Source organism: Eptesicus fuscus, chromosome 8 (assembly GCF_027574615.1).
Source record: "Eptesicus fuscus isolate TK198812 chromosome 8, DD_ASM_mEF_20220401, whole genome shotgun sequence".
In the NCBI taxonomy this organism is placed as follows: domain Eukaryota; kingdom Metazoa; phylum Chordata; class Mammalia; order Chiroptera; family Vespertilionidae; genus Eptesicus; species Eptesicus fuscus.
Genome location: NC_072480.1, coordinates 16,331,745 through 16,344,958, shown reverse-complemented (window position 1 = coordinate 16,344,958; position 13,214 = coordinate 16,331,745). Strand labels below are relative to the sequence as shown.

Below are 13,214 nucleotides of genomic sequence, written 5' to 3'. Positions count from 1 at the left end.
GGGCGCACGGCCTCACCCGGACCCGGGACCCAGCCTCACCCGGACCCAGGGGGCGCGTGGCCTCACCCGGACCCGGGACCCAGCAGGGCCTTGTCTTCTCGATCCCAATTCCTGTCAGTCAATTCCCTCTCAGCAATTCCTTTGGCCATCCTCTCAGAGCTCCGGGGCAGCCGCCAAGGAAGTTGCCAGGCAGGAGGCTTGGCGAAGCTCCGGTGCGCCCGATGCACGGCGGCGGGCCAGTCTAAGGTCGCTGCGGTGGCACTCGGGCCTGCAGCGGCGACCAGTCGCCGGGCGAGCACACCCGGATCCGGGACCCAGTGGGGCCTTGTCTTCCCGATCCCAACTCCCATCGATCAACCCCCTCCCAGCAACTCCTCCGGCCATTGTTCCGGATGGTGTCTGCTCTGCCCTCCAGTTGCAGTCTCAAAATTGTTGTGGTAGGCAACAATCAGGCATCTGCCCTATGCCGCCATCTCGGTCCTCCAGAAGATTCTTAAGTAACCTTATAAATGTGGTTCTGAGCACTGTGTCGTCCATTAGTTTACTTTCCTTCATCCCTTCTATTCGTGACCTGCTTCGGTGTCTCCACCTTTTGGCTGCCTCCATATGTTGATGGAGTGGCTTTGTGTGGTCAGTGACCTATAGGGGCCGGTAGCTCAGCTTCCCCAATCTCCCTAGGTGGTCACTCTTGGTACCCCCCCTTTGTGGGCTGAGTGCAAAGTCTTGGTGTTGTTAAGCCTTGATTGTTGTTGTTACACTGGGAGGATTTGACCTCCAGGCCAATTGGCTGTGAGGATCAGCTGTGTCTACGCCGGGAGACAGCCTTATTCAACTAGACTTGCAAAATTGTAAAAGCCTCTGTGCTCAGCTTGGATGGGGCAGAGTTTCAGGGTGGAGCCTACAGCCTTGGCTTCCTGTCAGCCCCGCCCTATGAGGTTCCTGGGTCTCAGTGTCCCTCTGTACTCCCTGCAAACACCTCTGAGAGAAAAGCGCCCTGGAGCTTCGCCCGCTGCCAAACAGTCTAGTCTCTCCCCCAATGAATCTGGATTCCCAGATTCTTGCCCGGAACTGGGTTTCAGTGTAGTCGGAACTGGGGCTCAGAGCAGTCTGGCTCCTTTGTCTCCTCCCCGCCAGGGCAATCCAGCAGCACAGTCAACAGACCATCCTCTGCGCGCATTCCCGTGCGCGCCTCCGGTGCTCTGCCCTTCGCCACTCCCCTGCGTCTCCACCTCACAGCCCAGGTTCCCCCAGCATGAGTCTGGCTTCCCAGGGTCTCGCCCGGTGCCGGGGCCCGGTGCAGCCAGAACTGGGGTTCAGCACGGTCCGGAGCCCCTGTCTCCTCCCCACCAGGGCAATTCTGTGGCATAGACAACAGTCCGTCCTTTGTGCGCATTCGAGTGCGCACCTCCGGAGCTCTGCCTTTCGCGGCTCCTCTGTGCCTCCGCCCCACAGCCCAGATTCCCCCAGCATGCGCCTGGCTTCCCAGGGTCTCGCCCGGGACTGGGATTCAGTGCAGTCGGAGCTGGGGTTCAGTGCAATCTGGATCTTTTATCTCCTTCCTGCTAGAGAACGCCGGCCAGGCCATCAGCCGCCCTGTCTTCTGCGGTTCCATCCTCCTCGCTCGCGCGCGTGTCTCCATACCTCAGGCTCCTACGGCTCCTCTGATTTTCCCTATAGTTTTCTCTTTCCTTCTAGTTGTGGGCATTTCAGTCAGCCAGCTTTCCTGTGGTTCTGGATGATGTCCGTTTTGACCTTTAGTTGTATTCTTGAAATTGTTGTGCCAGGCTACAGGTTAGGTGCTTAACCTATGCCGCCATCTTGATTTCTTCCACTTTAATCTTATTAATCTCCTGAGCCCACTGTCTAAAGTCTAAACTCCTTAGATGACAGTTACAGCTCTACACAATCTAGTGCCAACCTATCTTTCTAACCTTATCATTCACATTTCTCTCCTCCCACCTCCCCTAATACTTCTATTTTGCTCTTTCACTTTTCTTTACTCTGGATTATATTACTCCTACAACTTGCATTTCCATTTTTTCCCCTTACTTTAAAGGCCATTTCTCAGCACAAGCCTCATATTTAACTATTAGGATAGAACCCAGTTTCAGACACATCTCAAGTGTCATACTTCCTGAATATGTTATGTTTCATCCAGCAGGCACCCACTTTGATATCCAAATGTCCTCTCTTTCACTATCCATAGTTAATCAACCACCAATCTGCGGAATTTACTCTCTCAATCTCTCTTGAATCATCCATTTTCTTTATACTGCTACTAGTGGCCTGGGGCACAAAATTCGTGCACGGGGGAGGGGGGGGTTGTCCCTCAGCCCGGCCTGCACCCTCTCCAATCTGGGACCCTTCGAAGGATGTCCTACTGCCGATTCACAGGGATCGGGCCTAAACCGGCAGTCGGACATCTCTCTCACAATCTGGGACTGCTGGCTCCTAACCGCTCACCTGCCTGCCTGCCTGATTGCCCCTAACCACTCTGCATGCCAGCCTGCTCGCCCCCAACTGCCCCCTGTGCCAGTGTGCTCACCCCCAACTGCCACCCTGCTGGCCTGCTCACCCCCAACTGCCCCCCTGCTGGCCTGCTCACCCCCACCCTCCCTTCCCACTTGCCTGCTCGTCCCCAACTGCCCCCCTGCTGGCCTGCTCACTCCAAACTGCCCTCCCCCACTGTCCTGATCACCTCCAACTGACCCCCACTGATGGCCTGCTCACCCCCAACTGGCCCCCCTGCTGGTCTGCTCACCCCCAACTGCCCCCACCTGCCGGCCTGATCACCCCCAATGGCCTGATCACCAACAACTGCCTTCCCCTCTTGGCCTCTAACTGCCTCTACCTCGGCCCCGTCACCATGGCTTTGTCCAGAAGAATGTCCAGAAGGTCTCCTGGAAGGTCTCCCAGTCTAATTAGCACATTACTCTTTTATTAGTATAGATAGAGGCCTGGTGCATGGGTGGGGCCAGCTGGTTTGCCCTGAAGGATGTCCCAGATCAGGGTGGGGGTTCCCTTGAGGCATGGGGCAGCCTGGGCAAGGGGCCTGTGGTGGTTTGCAGGCCAGCCATGCCCCCATGGGTGAGTGTCCCTGCTGGGGGGCGTGGCCAGCCTGGGTGAGGGACTGAGGGCTGTTTTCAAGCTGGCCACACTCCCTTCAGGGTGGGGGTCCTTGCTGGGGTGCCTGGCCAACCTGGATGAGGGGCTGATGGCTGTTTGCAGGCTGGTCACATCCCCAGGGACTCTTACTCCATGGGGGCGTGGCCAGCCTGGGTAAGGGGCTGAGGGCCATTTTCAGGCTGGCCACACCCTCTTCAGGGTGAGGGTCCCCACTGGGGTGCCTGGCCAGCCTGGGTGAGGGGCTGAGGGCTGTTTTCAGGCTGGCCAAGCCCCCCAGCGGGGACCCTCACCCCATGGGGGCGTGGACAGCCTGGGTGAGGGGCTGAGGGCTGTTTTCAGGCTGGCCATGCCCCCTGGTGGGGACTCTTACTCCATGGCGGCGTGGCCAACCTGGGTAAGGGGCTGAGGGCCATTTTCAGGCTGGCCACACACCCTGACGACCTAAGCTCCCAGCCCCTCCTTTTTTTTTTTTCAGCCCCTCCTTGAGCGGAGGCCAGGGCAGGCGGGAAGCTTGGCTTCCTCCATCACTGGGGGCAACAAAAGCCTCCTGCTCGCTCCAGCTCCATGGCAGCCGCCACCTTTGTTGGGTTAATTTGCATACTCGCTCATGATTGGCTGGTGGGTGTAGTGAAGGGACGGTCAATTTGCCTGTTTCTCTTTTATTAGAGTAGATAATACTTTTTTCCAAGTCACCACCATATTTCACATGATCTTCTAGAGGACCTCTAGGTCCTCTGCTTAACACCTTCAGTGTGTGCTTCATAACATATGTAGAGTGATTTTTTCAGAATGCATATTCAGTAAGATCTCCCCCTGAGTGCCTTCCCATAGTGCCCAAACCTGCAGGCCCTTGGTGCTCTGGATTCTGCCTCTGTCTCAAGATGCTCTGGCTTTCTCTCAGCCGGTACCTTGCTCTCTCCACTTTGGAGGCCTTACACTTCCTATTCTCTGTACCTAAAATTCTCTTCCCCTTTGACCCTGCTCTTTTACCTTCAGAATTCATCTCAAGTGTCCCTCCTTCAGAAAAGCTTTCCCTGTCTGTTGTCCTCCAGTTGTCAATGGCACTGTGTATGAACTTTTCCTTTGTAACACTTTTCGCTGTTCACTTTTCTACTGTTTGGTCGTGCCTACCTCCTCCACTAGATGCTCACCATTTTATTGGCTTTATTTCAAGTTTCTAACAAAACCTGAACATAGCAAGAGATACTCAATAGATAATTGTTCACTAAATGAGTGAGTTGTTACTCTCTGTCCTCAGATTTCCTAATTAAAAGGGTATCTCTACTTCACACCTTTTGCTCTCTGGTAATATTGACTGTTTTTCTGAAAATTAAGATGATAAAATTGTTTTACAGGTCCTGTGTAACAGCAGGCATAATTTCATATTCTGGCTTTTAAAAAAATTATTAATGGGTCCAAGAACTGGCAATGAGAGGGAAAATAGAGGTGGATGTGAATGAGGTTAGTGGAGGTTCATGATTTGGCACCACAATAGACCAAAGTAATTTGTATGTCTTTCCTTCATTCCATACACCACTGGTTTTCAGAAACTGGAACCAAGCTATCCTCTCTAATAAAGAGGGAATATGCTAATTGACCCTCACACCATCACAAAGATGGCAACACCCACAGCCAATAAGGAGGGAATATGCTAATTGACTGCCCCGCCCTCAAAGTTGGCAGAGTCCACAGTCACAAGATGGTGGCACCCAGTCCCCTTAGCCCTCCAGCCGCCCACAGCCAGCCCGAGGCGCAGGCAATCATAAGATGGTGGCTGCCTAGCCGCCCAGGGCTGCCCGAGGCTCAGGTAACCAGGGCCTGCCAAGGCTTGTGCTGCCGGCAGTGGCGGCAGCAGAGGTGTATTGGGGCATTGACTTCCCCTGATTGCCGGGTTGGTTGCCTCCCACCTCTGAGAGCTCCTGGACTGTGAGAGGGGCAGGCCGGGCTGAGGGACCCCCCACTCCAATGCATGAATTTTCATGCACCGGGCCTCTAGTCTATATATATAAAAGGTTAATATGCTAAGTGTCTGACTGTCTGACTGGTCACTATGACACGCACTCACCACCAGGGAGCAGATGCTCAATGCAGGAGCTGCTGTGATGCGCACAGAGAAACAGTACCGTGGGCCTGGCACCCTCAAAGCAACACTCGGCTTCCCCCAAGTGTGACACAGACCCTGCTACCACCCCGGAATGACACCCCACCAAATCGCAACCAAAGCTGCTGAGACTCACTGGTGCAAACTGCGGCCCACAGCCCAGCCCAGCCTGTAAATGGTTTCTGTGGGTGCTGGGTAATGATGTCACGTAGCAATGCCCAGCTTCCTTTCCCTAGCAACAACTAGCCTTTTTGCAGTTTCTTCAGTCCAGGAACTCTACTTGCTATAAAGCCAGGGACAAACATTTCACACTTTAACCAAATGTCTGTGAAGCGTTTTCCCGTGCCTCATCTAATTTGATCCTCACAGAAGTCCTGGAGTAGGTAGATAGGAGACTTGGTGGAATCCTACTTTCTTTTCATTAGCCAGAAAACAGAGATTTAGAAAGCTTAGAAACTTGACCTGACTGAAAAGAAGAAATGGTGGGCCTTGAAAATGATTTCAGGTTTTCTCACTACACAGAATATAGTCAAACACTGCTGCAGTTAAATATTTTACCCTTTGTTCTCCCATGTGATCTACAATAATAATCTGCTTTGTGTTGATATTTCCTGCTGTGTTGTTGACAATTACCTGAAAGAGAAGTTGGGGTGCTTCACTGGGCTAGAAAAAGTTTAGCTACATCAGAAAGCAGGTCTAATTAAGCAAGTTGATTCTATATCTATAAAAGGCTAAGTTGACTTGCACATGCACAATACATATAAAGCTCTCACTGGCGCCAATCACATATGTGTGTTTCAATCTATCATTGTCGATTATGAATTTGGTTGACATTTCTATTATAGAGAAAGGGTGAATAGCGATATTAAAATGTTTCTTCTAATTAATTTCCTTTCAATGTGCACGAATCGGGCCTCTAGTGTACTAATAAATGTGATGTTCAAAGGTCATAATGAAAAATTTTTAAATGCTCTCCTCCTACCCCCTTCCCCATCCCAAGTCAACTAATTTATTTTCCAGCTCTTACTGATTTACACTGGGTTTTAAAACTAAAAAGTTTCAAAATATTTTTATCTCTGATATTTCTGTGAAAACAAAAGATGAGAGTGCGAGTGACAAGAGGTAGTGAGGATTTACAGAGAAATGGAAAAAACATTAGACTAGGTGACAGAAAAACGAAATTATTGTTTTCATCTCTACCACTTATAATCATTTGACAAAGCATTTAATCCCTTCATGCCCAAAATTCAGGAACTATACAATGGCAATAACTGAGCTTTGGTTCAGAAAGACAGACTACATTCATGCACTTGCCTCACTTTCCTCCCAGACATCCCACAGCTCAACAATAAAGGTGTATGAGAGCAGACACATCCATAACAGTGATGGGAATTGAAGATTTTGAAAATGGCTCATGTTGAGAGAGGAAGTCACAGCCCGGGATCCACACAGGAGGCTACAACAGAAAAAGTGGTTGGAGATGTTCTTCCCTGTCACAGCAGGAGAGATTCTAAGCCCAGAGATAGCAGATCTGAGAGCAGGAGTGGGCTCTGCATGAGAATAAGCATGATTAACTAAACATTTTCTATTGAAACAGATTGAAATTCTCCCTCTCCATGAAGTAGACTTGGCAGAGAAAAGATATACTAGCTCCCCATAATAATAACCTAGTACTTTATTTAAAAACTAGAAGCCCAGTGCATGAAATTCCAGCACTTGAGGGGGGTGTCCCTCAGCCCATCCTGCAAGGTCTCCAATCTTGGACCCTTTCAGGGGATGTCTGACTGCCGGTTTAGGCCCGATCCTGCAGTTGGACATCCCTCTCACAATCCGGGACTGCTGGCTCCTAACCGCTCGCCTGCCTGCCTGCCTGATTGCCCCTAACCGCCCCTGCTGGCCTGGTTGATGCCTAACTGCTCCCCTGCTGGCCTGATCGCCCCCAACTGCCCTCCCCTGCCAGCCTGGTCACCCCTAACTGCCCTCCCCTGCAGGCTTGGTTCCCCCCAACTGCCCTCCTCTGCTGGTCTGTTCACCCCCAACTGCCCTCCCCTGCTGACCTGATCGCCCACAACTGCCCTCCCCTGCCGGCCAGCTTGTGGCGGCCATCCTGTGATGACCCGAGGGCAAGATGCCACCTAGGCTTTTATTAGTATAGATAAACATAGAAAGCTAATGATTCCTTACAGTTGAAGGAAAACACCAACAGCCTAAAAGAGAGGGACCAAGATGAAGGTGAAATTATTAAAATCTCCCAGAAAGTAAAGCATAATTAAAAAAGAAAAAGGAGACTTAAGAGAACAACAAGTGAAGAAATGTGGACAATAAATCTAGGAGAACCATTATGCAACTACTAGAAATTCCAGAAAGAGTGTAGAGAAAACAAAAGAGCTTTAACAATTAAAGAAATAATTCAAGAAAAGTTTCTGGAGTTGAAGAAAGGCTGAAGTTGACCGATTGAAAAAGCCCACTGAGTGTCCAAATGTATAAAATTTCAGGAAATCCAAAGGAAAACAAGCTAAAATCTTTGGGGACAAATAATAAATGTCCTACTTCTCCCCTAAGCCTCTACCCCCGAAGAATCAGATTGACATTGGGTATTTCATCAGCAACCTTAAAAACCAGAATACAATGCAGAATTGCCTTTAAAGGAATGAAGGGAACTTATTTTAAAGCTAGAATTATGTGAGGCCAAATTGTTAATCATAAAGTTAGTGAAAACCAATTTTCAGATTTGTTATGACTTATAAAATTTACTCCATCCAACTTTTATGACAATTGCTTGAAATTTTATTGTAATTTTTTGTTTGTTTTTTGCTTTTTTATTTAATCCTAACCTGAGGATATCTGGAGCGGAGGGGGGGGGGGGGCCGGGATTGTTTATTTTAGAGACAGAGGAAGGGGGGAAGAGAAACATCAGTCTGCTGCCTCTCATACACACCCTGACTGGGAATCAAACCCACACTTCATTGATGTACAGGACAACACTCCAACCAACCGAGCCACCTGGCCAGGGCAAGGAGTGTAGGTTTGTAACACAAATGAGAATCCTAGGAAGAGGAAGATATGTGATACAAATATTATGGTTCCTAATCCAGGGGTGAAGTAATTAAAGAACGTTAAGTAGTTAGAAAGCAACTGATCCAAACTTCATCAAGAAATTCAGAGGAGGAGAAGCGGTTGCAGCGCGGAGCGGAGGAGGCAGGAAACCGAACGCGAGCAGGAGCTGGGTGGACACCATGACCGGGATCACCGCCGTTGATGGGTGGAACGCGAGATCCAGGTTCTGCAGCAGCAGGCCGATGATGCTGAAGAGAGAGAGGGCTGAGCGCCTGCAGCAGGGAGTGGAGGGAGACATGCGGGTTCGGGAACAGGCTGAGGCTGAGGTGGCCCCCTTGAACCGTAGGATCCAGCTGGTTGAAGAGGAGCTGGGCCGTGCTCAGGAGCTCCTGGTCACTGCCCTGCAAAAGCTGGAGGGGAAAAAAAAAAAAAAGAAAAAAGGCTGGAGGAAGCTGAGAAAGCTGCCGATGAGAGCGAGAGAGGTAAGAAGGTTATTGAAAACCGAGCTTTAAAAGATGAAGAAAAGATGGAACTCCAGGAAATCCAACTCAAGGAAGCTAAGCACATTGCAGAAGAGGCAGGTAGGAAGTATGAAGAGGGGGCTCGTAAGTTGGTGATGACTGAGGGAGGCTTGGAACGCACAGAGGGACGAGCTGCGCTGGCAGAGGCCCGTTGCCGAGAGATGGATGAGCAGATCAGACTGATGGACCAGAACCTGAGGCGCCTGAGTGCTGCTGAAGAAAAGTACTCTCAGCAAGAAGACAAATATGGGGAAGAGATAAAGATTCTTACTGATAAACGCAAGGAGGCAGAGACCCGTGCTGCGTTTGCTGAGAGATCCGCAGCCACGCTGGAAAAGACAGTTGATGATGTGGAAGATAAACTGAAATGCACCAAAGAAGAACACCTCTGTACACGAAGGATGCTGGGCCAGACTCTGCTGGACCTGAATGAGATGTAGAGCCACCCAGTCCCGCCCTGCCGCGGCTGCTCCCTCTGACCCGACTCCCCCTGAGACCAGCCTGCTTGACGCTGACCTTTAAACCGAAGGCTGATCTTGAACTGGAAGGCTGCTTTCTCCTTTCACTGCCTCCCACCCCCTCCCACCCCCCACCCGTGTCTTTTTCGCCAAATTGTCTCTGCCTCTCCTCAGACATTTTGATTGGGCTAGACGAGGCTGAACACCTTTGGGAAGAACATTTAAGGGAATGTGAGCACAATGCAAAGTGTCTTTAAAAGCATGTTGTAATTACCTTTGTTGTTGTTGATGTGGCAACCATTTGTAAAACATTCCAAGTAATTCCACAGTTCTCAAGCAGCAGTCTAATCCCTGTCTCACCTTTAGGAGGTAATTTTTCAGCTCAATCCATATTGCCCTCTCCAGAGAGGAGGGAGAGAGGATGGGCTTGCCTTACCAAGAGCCACACAGAGCCCAGAGAAAGGCTCCTCTCTGGGGAACCATTGCTTTGTGCAGGGTACCAGCCAAAACAGAGAGGTAATTCCAGGGGGAGTTAGCAAAAAAAAAAAAAAAAAAAAAAAAAAGTGACGTTTAGGTTTCAGCTTTTAGGTGTCTTTGGGCAACTTATTTTTTTCATCAGAAGTGACCAAATTAAAATGGTGAGGCCTCTCTGTGAGAGACCAAGTTCTTGTCCCATCTCTACCCTTTCCCCAATGGTTCACAAAATGGATCATGTGCCCCTTATGTTGAGGTGACCCCTTATTTGCTCTCCTGCCTCCTTGAAAGAAAGAAAATTATGTTTTTGCCACTGATTTAGCCAAATAAAACTCATCTCATCACCCTCTCCTGGGTCTGAAGCTGCTGTCTCTAAAAGTGCCATCTCATCGTGCTTTGTACCAGTTAGTGCTGGAGAAATCTTGAATAGTTTATGTACAAAACTTCTTAAATTTTGTATTATTTTGAAACTTTGCTTCTTTGGGATTGGGGCACACTGGCCACCCTATCTGGCTGTGAGAGCTCGCTGCAGTCTGGGCTGGCGGTGTGCTGATCTTTAAGTTTCTTTCCCGCCCTAATGCCCCGTTTTCAGTGAGGTTTCTGTGAGGTCTGTCAGGTGCGCCTCCTGTAGGTTATTGGCTTAAAATGTTCTCTCCTTTGGTGTGGCCCCTTTGGAGGCCAATTGGGAGAAAGAGAAACCAAATAGTGCAACTGTTTTGATACTGAAAATTGAACAAGTATATTTTTTAAATAAAGAACCAGTCCCTCCAAAAAAAAAAAAGAAAGAAAGAAAGAAAAGAAATTCATAGGAATTTAAGAAAAATGTATTTAAAAAGAAAGTAGATTTCTTAAAAAAATAGTAAGGCAAAAAAAAAAGTAACCATTAGTAATTTGGTGAAGACTTGTAATTGTCTATCAACTAACATCTTAGGTTGGGTTTCCTAGCTGTCTTCATAAGCTCAAGGTTCTATAACAGAATATCATAGACTGGGTGACTTAAACAACAGACATTTATTCCTTACAGTTCTGGAGGCTGCGAAATTCAAGATCAAGGTGCCAGCATATTTGGTATCTGGTGATGGCCCTTTTCCTGACCTGCAGTCAGTGAACTTCTTGCCATGTGCTCACATTGCCTTTTCTTGGTGCATTTGCATGAAGAGAGGAAGGGCTTTGGTCTCCTTCCCTCTTCTTATAAAAACACTACTCTCACCATGTGGGCTCCACCCTCATGACCTCATCCAACTTATCTCCCAAAGACCCCACCGTAATATTGGGGGGTGAGGCTTCAAAAATGAACATTGGGAGACACAACATTCAGTCCGTAACACTATCAGAGCCTAAGATGAGGATGTTTTCACAAGTGATTTATTGAGGAAGTGCACTTTGGAGAAGAGGGATGATGAAAACAGAACATAGCAAGAAAAAAGCTAAGCAAGAATGTGGCTCAGCTGAATATGAGCTGTACACTGACTTCCCAGGGAGATAGGAACCAGATTGCACCAGAGTCTGGTCCCCATGTTGAGGCAAGCTGGTCTATTGCACCATGTCAGTCAGTCAATCAGCTGCAGGCCTGTGTGGGAAGAATTGAACTTCCTGATGAGGCAACTTCCATTAGGCCAAATGCAATTTTCTGGAAAAGTGGGCAGCTGTGAGCTATTAGAAGCCAACTCTGATTGCAGCTGAGGCATAAGCTGTTACGTGAACCAGTAGCCTGGAGGGCGGGGGAAGTTAGGCAATTTAAAATTCCAGGAAAAATAAAAAGCTGTATAAAAAGCCATAGATCCAAATGTGAAGCAAATTGCAATACTTTGGTGTAATTTTGAACAATCAACATTACATAAGTTTCATTTAACTTTGATGATTAAAACATTCTCATTTGAATTACATAGGTTTAGTTATAAGATGACAGTTTCTCCTTTGTAAAACTAATCACTAATTAGACTTATAGTAAATAATATTTTCATAATCATTTTAGCATAAGTATCATGTTTTAATTTTTTAAATCAACCTGTAAATAAAGCATATAAGACTTAATTATAGTTACAAAACAGAAGGTAAACGTTTAAAACCTTAACAGTACAAAAGTGATGGTAGAGCTGATAGAAGTTAGAAATAAAAGGGGGGCAGGCAGAGATGAGATGAAGGGAAAGTATAAGAAGAAAAATTATTCATCTTCTTTAATTGACATTAATATATTTTTTTAAGTTAAAACACGAAGAAATACAGATTTAAGCACTATGTCATTTAATATTATAAGGATATGCAATATAAGAACTCAAAGTAAATATATAACAAAATTTTGAAGGAAATAATGAAGGTAATATAAATGAGCTAAATTTGTCATCTTTCATTTTTTTGGAAAAAGCATTTTAAATATGTTCTTTCACCCATCTATTCATAGAGAGGAACCTAAAGGCTACAAAATCAAGAAATAACCAGATAATATCATTTGGAGTTATGGAGATAAATACCAGAAGTTGAAAATAGAAACAGTTAAAAATTATTATCTCTGAGGAGTATTGTGGAAAAGGGCAGAGAAGCAGTAAATTTTCTTTTTAATTTTGTAACCATCTGTATTATTGGAATTTTTCTTGTCCTACACATGTATTGCTTTTGTAGCACTGATAAAAATGGCAATGAGAATACTTCCCAGCCTATCCCATCAAGTAATTAAGAGAATTAATTAAGATAATATGTAGAAAAGCACTTTGAAAACCCTCAGGTGCTGAAATAAAGTATTATTAAGAGCATAGTCTTAGGCCAGTGGTCGGCAAACCGCGGCTCGAGAACCACATGTGGCTCTTTGTCCCCTTGAGTGTGGCTCTTCCACAAAATACCACAGGCCTGGGTGAGTCTATTTTGAAGAAGTGGCATTAGAAGAAGTTTAAGTTTAAAAAATGTGGCTCTCAAAAGAAATTTCAATTGTTGTACTGTTGATATGTGGCTCTGTTGACTAATGAGTTTGCCGACCACTGTCCTAGAACATAGTAGTGCTAAATGAAGGTTTGCTAAATGGATAGATGGGTGAAAGAACATATTAAAATGCTTTTATTTTAAATGAAACTAGACTACAGTTTGTCCCCATATACAAAAAATTAACTCAAAATGAATCAAAGGCCTAATTATAAGACCTGAAACAATAAATTACATAGAAGAAAGCATAGGCACTAAAAAGATGACCTTGGTCTTAGAGAAGATTTCATGAATTTGACCCCAAAGGCAAGGGAAGTTAAGGCCAAAATAAATGAACTATATCAAACTGAAAATCTTCTGCACAGCAAAAGAAACTGCCAACAAAACAAAAAGGCAACCAACCAAATGGGAAAAGATATTTGCAAACAATAATTCCAACAAGGGTTAACCTTTTGCACTCAGATGTCGAGTGTGACTCGACACGGTTAGCATTAGAATAAAGGAATTGAGAAAAAAGCAAGCGAGTGCAAAGGGTTAATATCCAAATATATAAAGAACTCATAC

The 13,214-nt window shown here is 46.8% G+C and overlaps 1 pseudogene; it reads left to right on the top strand.

Moving 5' to 3' along the window:
- Positions 1-8,463: 8,463 nt before the first annotated feature.
- On the top strand, positions 8,464-9,282 carry LOC129150035 (tropomyosin alpha-3 chain-like; annotated as a pseudogene).
- The last annotated feature ends 3,932 nt before the right edge of the window (positions 9,283-13,214 follow it).